General features: G+C 49.1%; 1 protein-coding gene across 3 annotated transcripts in view; it reads right to left on the bottom strand.

The window, feature by feature from the left end:
• LOC149334869 (A disintegrin and metalloproteinase with thrombospondin motifs like) overlaps positions 1-18,461 on the bottom strand; it is a 248,035-nt gene that overhangs the window by 142,331 nt on the left and 87,243 nt on the right. The window contains exon 1 of one of the 3 annotated variants that reach the window (XM_089551503.1): positions 11,742-12,237. The exons of the other annotated variants lie outside the window; for them this stretch is intronic. The gene's annotated coding sequence lies outside the window, so the exon portion shown is untranslated. Of the gene's footprint in view, positions 1-11,741; positions 12,238-18,461 lie in introns of those variants that run through there. 3 annotated transcript variants of the gene reach the window in all.

An 18,461-nucleotide genomic window follows, 5' to 3' on the forward strand; every position in this document is an offset into this window, starting at 1 on the left:
GCATGTCGGAGGAAGCCGGGAAAATTAGCGAGAAGCGCCGGTCCTACGCGATGTCAACAACCCGGCTGTCAAGTGTTTCTCAGGCGAGCGATCGTGTCGGCGCTTCCCACAGATTGTCGCACTGCGTAAACAGGCACGGGTACAACCGGTACAGAAGAGAGGAGATTATTTAATAGAACTAAAGCGCATATTTCGTTTTATGTCTTGCAAACCAGTACAAGCTGTTCATACGCAACGATGTAAACAGCAGCATGAGTACAGTCGTCCTCATCAGCGCACTCCTGGGGAAATTTCATGCACACGCGGTAAATGTTCGTTGGTGTACTATTATCTGCAAGCACTCACTTAGACGGAACATGAACTATTTGCTAAACAAACAGCAGAAAAAAGCGAGTAGCGGGTATCGAAATGAACAGCCACAGAGCCGAAAGCAGTCGCGCGGCTGTGGGCGGGGCGAAGCGACGGCGGCAGCGACGGCTTCGGTCGCTTCGGGCTGTGCTCGCGTTTCGAAGGCAAAAATCTGGAATGTCTCCGCGGAGCTCCGTCGACTCGAATGTCATCTGAACCGAATGCCGTTGAAACACTTCGTGTAGCAGCGTTAGCTCGGCAGTCGAGTCGAATGACATTCGGTTGGAAGGCATTCGAAACGCCCGTGTAGCAGGGGTCTGCGCCATGCATTTCCCCCTTATTTCGGAGCCGCTTGAAAGCACGAGCTTTCACGTTGTGCACGTGACCGGCTTCAAGCAAAAGCTTGCCCTTTTTCAAGTTCGCTCCTCGGAAGAAGGAATTCAAATCGTCCAAATCGCGAAAGGCCGCCGATATAACCATCGGCACGCTTTCCACCGCTATTCTACAAGCCTCGCGCAAGGCTGCCATGCCGTCTGCTACGGCGGAGCAATCCTGCGATATGTTCCCCGCCTGCCCGCTAGATGGCGCTGGTTGTTCAGCGATCGTGGCGGCTCCTGACGACTGCCCGTTGCCTATACTTGTACAAGATCAAATACAATAAGCATAGTTGTTAACAGAGGTGATGAAGAAGCGCAGATTCTAAAGCTTCTGGTTCAGAGTTGGAGACGATGCAGGCGGGCAATGGTTCCAGTCTGAGCTGGTCTTGGGCAGGAAAGGATAAAAATACTGGTTAGTTATGCAACTTGGAACACTCACTCTGAGTCGGTGATCAATACGAGATGAGACATAACTTAGAGTAGTGAAAAAACTTTGTTTTAGGGATTGAGTTGTGTAATATATTTTCTGGAAAGTGAAAAGTCTAGAAAGATGAGGCCGCAGTGAAAGATCTGGAAGGTCTAGAGTTCTCTTCATGAGTGTGACGTTAGACGAACGCGAGTTGTTTGCAGCCGGGAACGTGGAAGACGCGAGACGGCCGGATGTCAAATCTTGTGAATCAGGATGTGAATGTGCCAGAACGATCTTAACCGGACCAGCGGCATTGCGTTGCAGAGGAACGCATACCTTCAGCATGATGGTACGCCACCCTCTGTACAACGGAGTCTAATCCCGTTCTGTCTGAACTGCCGGGAAACGAAACCTCGCCGTGCAAATTGCATTTGCGGTGACGTACTCTTCATGATATGCGGATGATGTTTAATTTTGTTTAATACGGTTTTCTTTCATAGTAGTGCAGAGCGCTGCATTTGAGGTTGAGTTTTTCGACTAGGCGGCTACCTGTATAATATGCACAATTGTCATGACCCGTTTATAAATGAACTAACATGTTACCACTTCTGTTAGGACGAGTTAGTTCTAACTGGTCGATATTCATTGCAATAAAGCTTCATATAAACGGAGAACGGAGGCGAATCGCCGAGCTTTTCCAGGAACGGTAGGTTAGCCGTGATTGAATACGCTGTACAGCAGTAGCCTCACATATTCACGCGCCCTTGCCAAGATTTCACAGCTCCGTCAGCCTGTGTTTGTCCCACTTGCGGGCACAAAATTGAAGGCCTACGACCACTCCACTTGGAAGAAGACACCTTGACGACCTGGCTGCCAAGAGCCCCGCCCCTCAAAGAATGCCGCTCTTTGAAAAGGCGGTTCCGACAACGTCGCAGACTTTCCCTTCCACCACCGCCAATACACCGAGTCATTGCCCGGGTCTCGAGGCCTAAGTGTCCCGAAAGCGGCCCGCTTCCTGAAATGAGTTCGGGGGTGCAACTCTCGAGCGGGGGGGTAAGTGGTGGGCGCATCCACTACGGAAGCGTATGCTCGGCACGGACAACGAGGGGGCAGAATGCAAACAAAATGCTCCACGCGCGCACACCGACTCTCATTGAGGCCTGTGTGCAAAAAGTAAACAAACCTCGCTGTGCAAAGAACGTGGTGCATTAAAGGGCACGGCCGCAGCACTCCCACAGCCTGGAGCGGAGAAAGATAATGGGCCGCGAAGGGAGAAGAAAAAGGGCCTTTATGCCTTTATTTCGCGTTCAGTCCGAATGGCAGGTTCGACTGCTCCGTCCCTGGGTAGAGTCAGACCCTAACATACTCGTGCTTATCTGGAGCGCGTACACAATCCTCGTGCACCCCTTGAGCATTAATGCTAGCCTTATCGCAGAAGTCGTCGTGAATGAGCTGCAGTCACATACGGGGGGGATAAAAAGACCTGCGCGCATTGTAGACTGCCTTCTCTGCTGCGACGAACCAGGATGCGACTCGACGCCTTGATCTTTGACAAGTGACTTCCTCTTCCTGAGACATAAATTTTAAAGGCTTCGCATAGACGCTTGTTGCTCATCGCTGAGTGGCGTACTTCGTACAGTGCTCGTAGCCTTATCGAGCTCTAGTGTGTTCCGACAAATGAATCTAAATTACTGGTTTTATCAGACGTCTCGTGTAATCGAGGCGGCAAAATTAAAACACGCTGCCGATTCCTTCGCTCTAAATCGGCTGTTTTTTGTTACCAAAGCTGCCCTGTCCTACGAGACGTCCACTTGGGAGCAATTGGGAGCTCATTCGCTCTTAGCAACAGTGTCGCTTTCAACCGCGGTTACAAACATATTATATGCTCGCGAAACACATTCTCTAAGCAGCAGGTAATGGTTCTGTTTTAGTAAGAAGGCACTATTCCGATGGATAAGCTCCGAACAAGGTCTTGAGATGTTTGCATGCTTGCGGTGTTTGTGAGTTTGTGCCAAGTTGAAAGAAATAAATAACAATAAACCCAGTAAACATCTGCAACTCGGATTCGAACCCGTGGTGGTGCGAACAGATAATCTTCGCTGGCCACTGGGCGAGAGCACTAGGTTATCGTCACTTTTTGCACGCTCAAAGGTGGGCGCTCCTCGGCTGAGCGCCGAGGAGCGCAGCAGGAATTCCCCGGGAGGGCGGAGCTTCCTGACTCGCCGGAGCAGCTGATTGGTCGCGGCCATGGTAGCTGCCTGACGCCTGAAAGAATCTAACCAATAGCCATCTCTGAACGCAGTTAAGCATCAGCGTACAACGGAGGAGAGCGCGAGCATGAAAACGTCGCCGGAAAGGACTCCCCAACTTTCGCGCGCAATTGTGGGTTCTCTGCAACGTGTAGAAGTGTATTATTTGTCTTAGCTCTTCATGACGAGACAGTATAGTGTTTGAGGGAGTTTATGAACTCTCTTCAGAAGGCTTTAAGAGCCCCTTTAAGTGACTTTAATGCTTAAGAAGAGGGTATCACATATGCTTTAATATAATATACAAGCCAAACGCTTCGCTTAGCTGAACTCACACTTGACAGTAAGACATGCTGCGGGACTATAGTTGGTTCATGCTATACAAGGATAAATTAACAGCGCTTAGTTCGTTAATTGGCGTCTGTAACCATCGAGGCCACTTCGGGAGCTCTAAATCACCGTTTTCTTGTTATAGTAGTGAACAGCACAGAACCTTGAGCGGCGAACACTACAGCCGAATCGCCACGTTAACTGCACCAGTCCGGTCAGGATCAGTCCAGTTACCGACATTTGCGCGCTGGTGCTAGCGTGGGGAGCAGCACTTATTTGGCGCGAATGTGAATTTCTAAGGTCTATTGAACAGTTTACACTATATTACACTGAACTGCAGCACGTGACAGTCGATGTTAGCGGTTCCGCTATCTCTATTTCAGTTATTTTGTTTTTCGTCTACGACCTAAAAAAATGTCAGAGGTACAGGCAAAAAGCCGCGTAAATTCGGCTTGGCTTGGTCTGTGCGCGGTAAAAAAAAAACAGAATAGCATTAGCTCATATGAATGAGCATGCATAAACGCGGGATACGTTAACGCATGCAATACACATTTGTATGAACTACAAGCAAGGGAATGCAGAACTATATATATATATATATATATATATATATATATATATATATATATATATATATATATATATATATATATATATATATATATTGTATACATATTTTGTATACGGTGGGGCTAAAAATTAACGTGCAGAAAACCAAAGTAATGTTCAACAGCTTATATATATATATATATATAGACATTAATAAAAATCGGAATAAAATTTGTAATAAGGTACAGTAACAATAACAACAGCAGAAAACCTCGCTCCAGCAGACGTAGGTGACAAGCGTCTGGAGGTGAAGCTCTGCCGACCGTGAAGCGTCTGAGACTAATTCCGTCGCATCGAAGGACTTGGCTTAACACGACGAAACACACGTCATTAGGCTGATGCAAGGACTGTTCATCCAATGCGGTTTGAAAACTGTCGCCGACCTCGGCTTGAACTCCTCTCGCGCCGTGAAGGAAGAGTGTACTGAAGGTCAATCCCAGTTTCAATGAAGCCGAAAGAGCGCAAGATTGCTCTCTGTTGTCCGCGACATAGCGTTCAGTCGCGGCGCTACATTGCCACTTTCGCATGCCGCGGCGGACGTTTCAGAAAAAAAAAAAAAGGTCCCAAATTGAAGTTGGTGACCTTGACGGTGTTCCTGTACAAGGTCACAGCATCGTGGCTTTATACAGGGAATAACGTTTTGGTCCGCGCGTGAGCAGGAGAGTGAAGGTAGTGCAGGAGGGTAGTGGTTGTTGCATGGTAGATAGAGGTGGACAGCAACGATGTGGAGAAGTCTGCACTGCATTAGAAAGACTCCGGCTGCTAATGACGATGATGGTGACTACAGAAGCCACCGATGTAGAGGGGAAAAAACATAGAAAAGGAATATATTATTGAGTTCTCGAAAGCGGCCGCTACAGACGTATTTTCTTTTCCTTCTGTTCCATTGCGTACTACGTTTTGTATTACAGTAAAAAGAACCGGCGCGAGCGCGGGGCGACTTATGCACGCGCAAACAGAACGAGAAAAAGAGAAGACTTGCGACAAAGACCGCGGTTGCACGTGTCTTGTGCGCCCACTTTTTCTGCTTAGGACGACTGTATTTTTATTGTGAAAATGAGCTAAGTACAGAATCAAAATTCTGTGACGGCGACATCTCGCGCAGGTCATTATGCTGCGTATCACCAGCTGCGGTGTAGAGCCGTATTGTCGTCTGCGTGACCTCCGTTCCGGAGCAGACGAGATGCTACGTAGGTTAAGTGCGTGTTTGCGCACAGTCCCAATTTCCGACAATAGAGGGCGTTGCCTTAGTGCGCATCAAACTTTCGGTTTGCCCCGGAGCGCAACTTCTCCATCGTTTTATATAGCTTCCACTCCTTCAGCCTGTGGGTTTTTTTTTTTTTTTTTGCTTAGGACGACTGTATTTTGATTGTGAAGATGAGCTGAGTACAGTGTCAAAATTCTGTGACGGCGACATCTCGTGCAGCTCATTATGCTGCATGTCACCAGCTGCGGTATTCATTGGCCCTGGCGGTCGGCGGCTAATCCCAAGGCCGCGATGTTGATGTAGACCGTGGCGGGTGCATCAGATCATCATCGTCAGTCTAACTGCGTCCACTGCAGGACAAATGCCCCTTCTACTGGCTTCCAGTTAACATTGGCCTGCGGCAGTTGTAGCCCCCTTATCCCCGGAAACTTCCTGATCTCATCAACCAGCCGGTCTCTGCTGCACAAGCTACGCTAGCCTTCTTTCGAAGACTACCTCGTTGCCCTAAGGCACAATCAGTGACCGTGCCTTGGGTGCATTTTAGGCAAAATATAAGTTCACCTTTGTACTGTGGTTTCAGTGCATGTAAACAACCCGAGGTGGTCGAAGTTAATCAGGAGCCCTTCACTACGGAAAATAGCCAGCACTATTGCTGCGCACTGCGCGTAAAAATTCATCCATGGACCAATTGACAACTACCGAAACTGCACATCGCGCACAGTTCACGCCTATAGACGGAATGTTGAATACAGTGGGAAAGGAATTAGTGACCGGAAAGACGCTGGAGTTAAATATACGCTCAAGTCGGGTCGGCTGCGTTGCCTTGGGGGGAACGATAAAGAGGTGCGAAGGTGGAAAGCAGGGGGAAAGAGAGATAAGAACGCTTATAATTAAACCATAGTTCATTTTAACACGGTCTTCTTTCTTGTATGCACATGCTCCGGTACTTGTGTCATGCAAGCACCACAAGGCTGGAAATGCACCCCGACCTAATGTAACAGAACAAAACGCATGCCGCAGCGTTGAATGCCATGAGGGCCCTTTGTAAGGTTACCCGTATGCACAGTACTTATCGGTTTCCCGTGAACAATTCTGTGTCTTTTGTGTGCGTGTGTGTGCGCATAATATTGTGTGTATAACACTGTCCTCTTCTGGAGCAGTACCTTGAGAGGTGTATCACCAGGCAAGGGTCTCCACTCAGAATTAAAATAGCGGCCCCTCTCATTTCATGCCATAACCAGAGAACTGTGTATCTTCCAAAATTACAGTGATGTAATGATCGATCCGACAATTAAGGTAGTACGAAAGGGTGTCGCTAGCTTAAGTTGTGCAAGGTATATGGCTGCTATTTGATGATTTTCCTTCGCACACGTACCCGAGGACGCGCGAACTTCCCAGAAGAAAAAAAAAAAAGATGGCGTCCTGACGTCTGTCGCCTGCGGAGAGGAATACTGTAATGGATGGAAGGTCGAGGAATATCACACGCCGAGAGCCGTCTAGACAAAGCTGATTAATTGTGGGGAGAGCACTCAAGGCGAGCAGGGGATGAAGGCAGGGTTGGAATGGCGACGTGAATGGCTTACGTAACCTCAGCCATGCGTGATTTCTGCCGATGGTTGCCTGAGTTATTAGAATCGCTGCGGGATTTCTCAAGCTACCTGGTTTCTGGCTTTGCATCCAACAACGCGAGTGGTTAGTGCGCGCTCGGCCGGTGAGCCTGATGACATGGGTTCGATCCCAGCCGCGGCGCCTGCGTTTCGGGTGAGGCGAAATGGAAGACGCCCCTGGGTTGTGTGATGTCAGTGCGCGTTAAAGAAAAGAGCCCCAGGTGGTCGAAATGAATCCGGAGCCCTCCCCTATGGCCTTCCACGTAGCCCATGTGTCGGTTTGGTACGTTGAACCAAATACACCATACAAAAAACACACCTAAAAAAGGAGGGTGTAGATATCTAATGGATTTGGAACTTCTAGTAATTGAATGTTGTACGGAGGTGAACGCATTAACCAAGACCTCGCAGTTTGGCATTGCTGCAGTAATGACTTTGCCGTCAGCCGAAAGCAATTCGTATCGCAGCGACAATGGCGATTCGTTGAGCACTGACTTGACTCCGTCGACTCGGTCTGGACTTTGGATGGGTTTTATAAGCCAAAACGGAGCTGATCAATGCCACGAAAAACGTTTGTTCAGACACCACTGCAGCCAGGACTCTCATTTGGAGGAGCTATTACGTCTAAGAGGTGACATTTACTGCCTTATACTACTTAAGGTTGTTTCTAGCTTTGCTTGTAGCCTCTGAGTTTCTCCAAAAATAACGATCGTCATGCCGGAACAAAGCATGCAATTACGACTCATGCGACCGTCTCTTATTTTTCCCTTTTACCGGGAAATGGCTCGTGTCCGGAGAGAACAAAAACTGAGCGCACGTACAGCGGTGTGTACGCGCACCTGCACCAATCGCAAGTCTCGATTTCCTCTGTTCGCGCACCCCCGAATGAAGTCGCGCGTTTCCTCACCGGTTTCGTTCGAAGCGCGCGTTTTTCCGCTGACCTGTCGATATTTCCACGTCTTCAGTTTCGTAAAATACCCCGCGCTCAGTAGGACCTGTTCGAAAACCAACATTACGAGAGCAGAAACAACTTCTCCCGTTCAAAAAAAAAAAGTAAAAAATGAAAGAAACTCGAAAATGATTCGGCGGTTTTCTGTCCGGGAACTTAAAGCTAGGAAACGTCTTCCTTTTCTGTGACTTATTTTTTCCTTCTCTTTTTGTTCTGCTTTCTTTAAACCTAGGAAAGTACACGAACAAAAAAAAACAGATTAAAAAGAAAACGCGGAGAGCGTGAGAGCGCGTCGGAAAGCTGCGGGCTCGCAGTGGGGGCGCTTCCGACACACGGGAGCTATTTTCGCCGAGAAAGACGAGCAGACGGCGACGCGTGCGGGCTGACAAGAAGCGTGAACATTTACGTGACAACCGGCAAGCGGGACGCGTCTGTGAGTCTGTCGTCGCTACCAGCGGCGTCTCCTTGCAGTTTCTCTCGGCGGCTCCTTTTTTATTTTTCTTTCTTAACTTGCCATGTCGCTGGAAAGACGCGCGCTTACGCCGTCGGCGGAGAAGAATTCGCTCTCGCGCGCTCCGTTTCTCGTCAGTCTTACAGCCGCAGTGCCCAAGAACAACTCTCCCGTTCCTCCGCTAAGACACACACTTTCCTTCTCCCATCTTCCCGCTGCCTCGGGCACGCGCAGTGCGGCGACGTCTACGGAAGCCGCCAACTGCGGAAGCTGGATAGTCGCCCTTCCACTTGCGAGCAGCACCGGCCGCGGCGGCCGGCAGCAGACGTGGCTTCGACGAGGAGTGGCGGCTCCTCGGATGTTTGCTTTTCGAGGAAGCAAGTTACGAGCCACTTTATACCTGGCCAGCCAACGTATCTTACGTCGCCGATTCCGCCTATACCTGTAGTGCTCGAGGGTCTGTTTGTTCGGCCAAGGAGAGATACACACCTGTCCCGCTGACGACGAGGTATTCGCCGACTCCGTAGGAGCGTCGCTGGCAAACACTCGTGAGGGTAGCGGTACGCAGCAAGTGCCCGTTACAGGAGTGTTTCCGCGTGCTGTATTTGCGGGCCTATATTGGCCGACAAAGAAAGGCTGACGTACGTCGTTGCTTAGGCCGGTACATACTTGAGTCGATTAGCGAGGGGAAAGTGGCTCTGCAGGCTTGAGTACCTTCGGCTGTGGGACCGACCAAGATTGATCATCGATTGCTCATTGTCTCGCCTTGGCGTTTAGACTGAGTGAACTACATGCTCGAGATCGAAGAGAACAAAAACATGGTAGAGGCATACTTTTTTTGCGGGAACAGAAACGTAAAATGAAAATTTCCGAAGTGTTCATGAAGTAAATTTGAGAGTACAAAGGTGCTCTTTTAGAAATTAAGAACCAGCAAATACTTCGCAGACGTTGCGACTTTGTACCCGATAAATAGAAACACGCAAAACAAACCTTGGCTTTCAAGGTGCAACTACGTAAATCGTGCAGGGCAAACCATTGACATACGTGCTAGAAAGAACTGCTTGGAAATACTTCAGGTTGCGATAATAGCGGACTTCATCGGATGAGCGTTTGCTGTAAACGTTAAACTTATACTGGCAAAATGTGACACACATTTTCCTCTTAATTGCAGCGCTAATTCTTCCAGTGCGCTTTACTTAGAATTAGTTTAAGCACACGAAGTCGCTAGAACAACTCATTTTTAGCTCAGAGTTTTGTACTCGATGACCAGTGTAGAAGGTGACGCTTAACGTAGCAGCAGTCCGACAGCGCCACGCCCGTGGCAGACATCATCACTTGTAAGGTTCCTTCGAGAGTGATGGAAAGTTCCTAAATTTTGGTTTGTGCTTGCCAGTCGACGAAACACAACATTAAAACAAGTCCCGCTTCACAGATGAACAGCAGCTTGGCTCAATAGTGTCGGAACGGAAGCAACATGTAGGCAGCAAAAATTGTGCTGAAGCATACTTAGCAGTTCTGGCCAAAAACATTTTTGAACGGGAAAGATTTTATGAACGCAGTTTTTTTTTTTCATATATTGTAAGATTTCCCTATAGCAAACAATTCATTTTTTTTTTGCTGTTAATGTTTTTGGTACCGTCAAAAACGTTCCCCATTGTTTTTTTTTTTTTATGGCAGTCTTAACTACAAGATGCGAGCGTTGGATAAACTGCAAAAGAAAGATTTTGCGACGCGTCGAAAGAATGCACCATTACCTTCAATATTTCGATACCTTACAATATGAAAAATTTGTCCAATAATTCTGCACATGGTATGAACAACTCTGTTTCTTGCACAGTACATTTAGCGCAATGTTTTTGAATTCCGGTCGCAGACTAGTGCACGTGGACTGACTGACAAATCGCTAACCGACTAAAGAGGCTTAAAAGGAACCCTTTTCATCGTTTGGGCCCCTGAGTATTGATAGACGACCTCATCGCTTGTATGTGATGAGATATAATGTGATCTGATCTGCTCTAGTCTGCTTCCTCGAAGTTAAATTTCCGACTACAGCACCGGACCGAAATTGTTTATATATGTGAAAGTCTATGCGCAGTCTGTTCCCTTGGACGCATATTGAACTTCCAGCTTATAATGTTCATGGCGATTATATAAAGAGGCGATAATCCATTTCTGCGAGCCAATGTCCCTGGGCACGACGCTGTGTATTGCTACGTGTTGGCCTAGGTACTTGCGATTCAATGGGCATATGCATTACATAAATACCTACAGGCGAAGAACTTTTCCCTTTGTTCATTGGAACTAATTAAATGTCATTGCAACGATGGGCATTTATGATACCTTAATTATGCCTATAGAGGGGAAACGCTCGGAGGTTATAGAGGAGCAAATTTTTTCATGACGCCGTCCTGTCAAACATACACTCTCTGTATGTCTCCCTGACGCAAAAGTCCCGGGTAAGAAGAAACGTGAAAAGGAGCGCTCCAGAATTGCAAAGGGATGTTTTATAACCATCTGTTCCTTTAACGGGAATTGCGTGGTTCCTAGCAACTATGGCCGCTTTCCGACGAGGGCGAAATACAAAAAAAAAAAAAAATCCCGTCCTCAGGATTTCAGCACTCGTCGAGTACGAAGACCCTCGATGCCTACGGTGCCGGTTACAGGGACGGTAAAACTTCGTCGCCTCAGCACTGTCAGGAAAAGCGGCGCGTTTTTTGTTGTTGTTGTTGTTGTTTTACAACCTCTGTTGTAGTTTATGTCAGTCAAAGACAGGATGGAGCATTGTATATGTTCCGTCACTTCGGCTGTCCCTCATGAACCGCACTCCTCGATTGCCAATGGCTGATGATGATAGTAGTACGAACGGAGTTTGAAAGAGACCGTTCAATATAATGAACCAACACTCTGATTTCTACTTTCTTTCTCGGGGGCGCGAAGAATGCCGGAACTACTGCGTGACAAGGCTGTGTTGCGCCCAGGGCAGCTGTCAGAGCCACCGAGGTACGAGTAGCGCTGTGCGTACAGACATCACAGTGCTGTGACCGCAGTGACAGCTTCGATCCGGGCCTGACTCGTCACCCAACGCTCGGCGTTCGAGGCTGTAGTGCGCGTTTCTCCAGTCCCTCCTATGTATAGCATCGCGGATTAACGTCAACGACGCGCGCCCCGCATAGATCCCCAGCACTGTTGACGCGACTCCTCCACTCACCCCGGGCGCCGCGTGAGCGGCTGCGGTCCCAGTTGTCGGTGTTGGTGCTCCGTGCCGACGGCTCCGTGCGCGTGCAATCCGCTCCGGGGAATCATATTATCCAGCGGGCACTGCTGCGGCGGCGGTGCTCAGCACCCATCGCGGCGGCGGCGGCTGCAACGACGACGACCGAAACCACTGCGGGGTCGTGGCGGCGACGGCGGTGGCAGCACACAAGGCTCTCTCCGTTGGACCGCGCAGAGCACTATCGTCTCTGCCGCCGCGACTCGCTGCTGCTGTCGCCCGCCGGCGCGCGCTACGGTACTCCGAGGTCGTGCTTTCTCCGCGCCCTCTCCTTGCCTCTCCCGCACCAACAACACAGACGGCGGCGGCGTCGGCAGCGAGCGCGCGGCCGATCTGGTCTAGTCGTCGGCGTCTTCCAGCGGCTGCGGCAGCGGCAACAGCCTGACGTCTCGCTGACCCAGTTCGGTGCTTTGGCGGCGGCGGTGGTACTTTCACTGGCGCCGCCTTTCCTCCCTTCGAGCGGTAACCCGTCCAGCAGCCACCGCGTCGGTGTGCGTGCGTGCGGTCTCCCCTCTCCACAGCCCCCCTCCTCTCCCACCGAAGAAAGTGCTCCGCTCAGCAGACCTCACCTTCCCCCCCCCCCCCCCCCCCCCCCCCCCCCCCCCCCCCCCCCCACCCCGCGTGTGTGTGCATCTTTTTTGTCGTTCCCTCTCCGTCCAGCGGACGCAACGGTGCACGACGACGACGCGCGCGGAGGACTTTCGCTGGCCGCGCGCCCTCGGACGTTTCGGCGTGGCCCGTGGAGACCGCCGAGGAAGACCGGTGCGGAGGCATACGGGCGCCGCGTGATGAGCTCCCCCGCGGCGCTTTGCTCCGGGCTGCGCTTTCTTACACGACACGCGTGCGGTGAAACCAACACCCCTCCCTCGCTTGTTCCTTGCTCGCGTGCCGAGTGGCGCTGCGCTCTTTTAAACCGGGAAGTAGATCGGTCCGTGGATTGATGGGCGAAATGACGAAATGGAATCGAGCGTTCTGCACTTGCTGGAAGCTTTTGTCGCAGTGAGCGAAGTGTGTTTGATTTGTGTAGTGGTCGGTTTTCCTCTTTGTGCGTCTGTCTGTCGGCTTCCGCCGCTCAGGTTCTTGCAGTAGGGGTTGGAAGTGCGCTGCAACCATTGAAGCTCTACTGGGTGGGACACTCCCTTTCAGAGAAGGGGCTGAGGTCCGCATGACGTCGTGACATCCGTATCATGCGATTATGGTCCGACAAGTTAGCGCGGATGCCCTCTGACAGCACCGGACGTTTCAAGCGCGTGTCTTCGGATGCTATGTGGGTGTAGCAGGAGTCGACCAGGACTGTTTGGGCGTCAGGCCGAAATGACAAAGCTGAATCGCTATTTTCATAAGTGTGTGCAAGTGTGCACGTCACGAACAAACTAGTTTCCTCCTGGATACACCGGAATAGGGTGCAATGTTGAGCAAGGCGGAAATTTGGGCGAGTTTGTAAGTATTCGTCATTTTGCTCACAGCGCAACACGAACGGGACAGGAGACGAAAGACTAACACAAACAAGCGCTCGTTTGTGTTAGTATTTTGTCTCGTGTCTCGTTCTTGTTGCGCTGTCAGCAAAAGGATGGGTGCAGTGTTAACGGCTTTTCATCGCCACGACTGGTCTCTTGAGTTATGCGAACCATGTACCCAGCCATAAGGCCCACTATGTTTCGAAGAGTGAGGTGTGACATCAGGTGCTAGGGATGCGGCTGTCATGGCTATAGTTGAAGTCAATACAGCGCCAGGCACGCTTAGGAACAAACTTTAACTAAGTGGTCACCACCAAATGGCTCTGCATTGAAGGGGCTTTTTGTTAAGTAGACCGCGCGAAAAATAGGTTTCGTTTTTTGACGCATGTGCCTGCGCAAACAGCGATTGCGCTCAACTCGGTTTTTCCGTCTCACTTATAAATCAACTGGCCAAGGGCCAGCCACACCCTTCTTCCTGTATTTAGACCTGGCATCATTCACTACGTGAACACAAGGAAATTTATGACGGCGTTCGAAGAGAATTCCCTGCTCAATGTGCCAGCTTTAGGCATGTCTGCGAAAAAGTTCTGATCGAATTACGAAAGGCATGTTTGGATATGGCGGCTAATAAAATTAAGCACATTTACACTCAACGTTTTGCACGTCGATATGCAATGCTCGGATTGCCAGCGATAACACGTGTATCTTTCGCTAGCTATTCGTTGTAATTCCACTCTACTGTGCACCTCGGCAAATACGTAGTTATAACTGGCTTTCCGAAAAAACAGCGCAAAAAAAGACGTGGACAAAGACGAGACGACAAGGACGGGCGGCCGGTCCTTGCCGTCTCGTCTTTGTCCACGTCTTTTTTGCGCTGCTTTTTCTGTATGATATGCACCAACACGCCCTACTAGCCGCATTATAACTGGCTTACTTAAGGAAATAGAAAATATTCAGAAATAAATGCAGAAGGAAATGCATTAGTTTATTTATTGATTATTGAATATGTTTAATTTTACACCTGGAAAAGCATCTAATCAATTAGCTTTAAGCGATAGCATGTTCACTAAAATAAATTGATCAACACCACAAAATAAATAAATTAAAAAATCCCCTGTGCCCCTTGGTTTCTGTGGCTGTTGACTTCTCTCATATTTATAACGAGCCCCTCATTCCCCTTTCCTCGTCTGCTTAATTGCTTAACGAGGGCCTCGGTTCTGGCAGCCTTGATGCCTTAGGAAGCATAAGAGGGTTCTCACACAGCTTCCACCCTCGCCGTTCGATGACGTTCTACGTCACATCAGCGGTAACTCAGGACGTGCTACGTCCGCCGCTTAAGAACGTGGGTGGCGCTGGTGAACACTCCCAAGGTTAGGTTATTTGTAAACATAAATACCCCCGAAAGCAGAAGATTTGACCACCGTCGCCGTAGCTCAGCGGTAGAGCACCGGACGCGTAATTCGGAGGTCGTGGGTTCGGATCCCACCGGCTGCATGCGGTTGTTTTTTCTTCTGCTTTTCTAATCAATTAGCTTTAAGCGATAGCATATTCACTAATATAAATTGATCAACACCACAAAATAAATAAATTAATTAAAAAATCCCCTGTGCCCCTTGGTTTCTGTGGCTGTTGGCTTCTCTCATATCAGTATATAATGGTTTTCCTAAGCACGAAGTGCTTTTAGCTACCTTTCGCGGCGAATTCAGGAGAACATCGCGCGGAAACTGCCGATAACCTGTGGTCGAACATGAAGCCCAGCTTAGCCGAAAACTTCCGAACCTTTCCTTCGGATTGTATTCAGCAGGAAAAAAAACTTCAGCGCCGGAAGAAATTCTATCCAGTGCCGGCGCAAACAGAGAAGCTGCAGTCTCCGATGCCTCGGAGCCCTCAGCCATACTCGCACAGCGTGTTCTAACCGGTTGTCTCTCGCGCTACCGCTTTGACTCGTTTTCTTCGCCACCTTTAGAACCTCTTATACTCCGTTTCATACACAGCAGGCAACGCTGCGGAGGTTGCTGAAGTAGTGCGTCCGCGAAACTATATTACTCCGCCACGTATCATTCGTTCTTCTCGAAACTCCGGTCATTGTTTGGACGAAGTGTTCGCGCTCTCTGGCCGTAATTTCCACGGAGTGTGAACTGCTTTCTGGGCGCGGATTTAGTAGAAGCGATTAGCCCTACCAACCGCGTATCATACCGCCACGTGTACTTTTTGCTTCTCGAAATCTGGATGCGTCGCAGGACGAAAAAGTGGCAAGAGGTAAAACGAAGTCCAGGAGGTGCCAGTCACGGCACTTTAGATTTGTCGCTACGAAATATGTTTGTGTTCGCTTTGGTTGTATGGCGAATTACTTTTTGCGTGCGGATTTAGCCTGCGCGAACAGGCGCGCTAGCTTTGGCAGCGTTGCCTGCTATGTATGAAACGGGGTATAGTTTAGAGTGTCGAAAGGCCAACCCTGTTCGATGATGCCAAGTAGATGAAGACGACGGCCAGTCCAGAAGCCAAAGGAGTTGGCCAATGGTTTGAGTGCGACTGACATCTACGAAGCGCCCTGGAATGCTCCCCGCCTTTCTTGCAGCGCACATCGCGCTTACGCCTATACTCTCGACCACGAGATAGACAACAAAGTTTTTCTTTCTTTCTGCATGTGTGCTGTTTTCCGGAAGAAATCACCTCCCATCGAGCTCAGCAGAACAAGGCTATCGCTACAGCGTGTCTTCGTGCGGCCCTTGCAGCACACGTGACTAAAGAAGCTCTCATTTACTAACCTTTGAGAAATACGCGAATAAGAGGATTTTTTTTTTTTATTTGATACCTCAAAGGCCCCTGGAATGGGGCATTACATGAGGGATGGGCATGACAGTTAAACAACTATGGTCTGGATAGCGCTCTTAAAATGGATGGCGTTGATGTGATGCACGGCGTCCTGTGGTAGATCATTCCAGTCCCGGGATGACGTCACGAAAGAAGATCGAGAATGAGCGGTAGTTCTTGCGGTGGGGGCGTCGACGGCCTTATGGTGATTAATACGGCTTGAGAGGCGATAAGCAGGTGATATGACCGATGGTCCTAAAGATTAATGATAAAACATATGAAAGAGGCACAATCGAGAAATGTTTCGTCGCGTTTCAAGGCTGGGTAAGTTAGCTCTGGATTTTAAAGCAGACACACTAGTGTATTACGAATAATCAGAATAAATGAATCGGTTATAGTCATTCCCGAAGAGTTTGAAATTAACATCACAAACCTTTGCACCTGTTATAGGGCTCGAACATTTGGCATACGAATTCACAATGTTGGAAAAAGATCGACGCACAGAGCGCAACGCACTCGACGCATTTGCTGCTTGCAAAGAGAAAAGACCGCTGGGCCGACAAAGGGGAAATCGGCGACGCCGCTTCCACTCAGTCTTCTTCCCTGTCCGGAGAGGAAGAGCTCCTCTCTCGGAGGAGCCGCGAGCGCACAAACACACAGTGCAATCAGTGGAGCGTGCGTGGAAGTGTTTCTTTGATACTGTTCCAGAGCCCCGTCGCCGCTCATGCGGCCACCGCTTCCCCTAACCGCTGCACCGCCCAAATGCGTGGGGGCGGAATCCGTGCGGAGGTACCGTCCGCGCTAGGATGCCTTTATTGTTCTTGCTCGCAAACGCAGGAACGTTTTTCGCGGTTCCCGCCGCGCCTTCTACCTGCCAACTCGCAACTATGCGTTTTAGATCAGTAAAGCCCTGCATACACCTCGCGATATGCGAGCATTCTTGTCTCCGGAACGCATGAAAAGCGATCAAGCCCAGAAAACGTGGACAGTTAAGCGCTTCTCATCTGCGCAGCTACCGCCATGCATCATCATCATCATCAGCCTGACTACGCCCACTGCAGGGCAAAGGCCTTTCCCATGTCTCTCCAATTAACCCGGTCCTTCGCCAGTTGCGGTCACTGTATTCCCGCAAATTTCTTAATCTCATCCGCCCACCTAACTTTCTGCAGCCCCCTGCTACGCTTGCCTTCTCTTAGAATCCACTCCGTTACCCTTAAAGACCAGCGGTTATCTTGCCTTCGCATTACATGCACTGCCCAAGCCCACTTCTTCCTCTTGATTTCAACTAGGATATCATAAACGCGCGTTTGTTCTCTCACTCACTCCGCCCGCTTCCGATCTCTTAACGTCACACCTATCATTTTTCTTTCCATAGCTCGCTGCGTTGTCCTTGACTAAAGGTGAACCCTCTTTGTTAGCCTCCACGTTTCTACCCCATAGGTGAGTACCGATAAGATACAGCTGTTGTATACTTTTCTCTTGAGGGACATCAAAAATTACCGCTCGTATTTAGAATTTCTGGAACACTCCATGATTTCTGTGGCCGTCAAACTCAGAACTCACACTCAGCGCAGGGTGCATTTTACAGGTCGGAGTTAGCAGCGCGAAGAGCAGGCCATGAATATTATAACTTTCTCGCGACACCTCATCGCACTGTTCAGTTTTTGCTCAATGAGAAATAAAAAGTATTCGCTACTGGCGGCCGGTAGGTGGCACTAGTTGGTAATATGGAATAGAGTTCCTCTATATGCTACTATACAGGACCTCTAATGTGGAAGGGGAGAAATGCAAGGGACAACTTTATGGACAGCGGGTCAGATGTAGGCAAGAAAACAAGGGTCAACTTAAATGACTCAATGTCAGTATAAAACATTTTTCAGACGGGGCCGAGATTATTCTATTGGAGGGCATGAATGGCCACATTTAGGGTCTGGATGGATACACAGATTGTAATGGGAAGTTAATGCTAGAACGGTGAGCAGCGGAACCTTGTTATTGTAAATAGGGAAACTAAATGCGAGAGACAAATCACGTGGGAATTGCGGAACAGGCAGATGACTATTGACTACTGCTTAATGTCACAGTGACATAATGTCACATTGGCGAGGAGGGGCAGTACAGTTTGTGAAGTGAGCATAAACGTATTAGACTGCAAATGGGAACCCTGGTCAACAGAGAAATATAAGAAACACTAAAAGGGAACGCAAATTTAAACAATGAACAAATAGCACCAATAATAGCAGAAGTTCAGGAAGCAATACAGGAGAGCTCAATGAAAAAGTGGGATTGCAATCAGTTGATTCTTAGAACTACCCATCAGTATGAAGTAAAAGGGGAAAACCAATGAAAAGGAAAGACAAAGCCACTAAGCAGGTGCAGTAGGAAA

The sequence above is a fragment of the Amblyomma mixtum genome, chromosome 7 (genome assembly GCF_055824585.1).
Source record: "Amblyomma mixtum isolate Tamu chromosome 7, ASM5582458v1, whole genome shotgun sequence".
NCBI lineage: Eukaryota > Metazoa > Arthropoda > Arachnida > Ixodida > Ixodidae > Amblyomma > Amblyomma mixtum.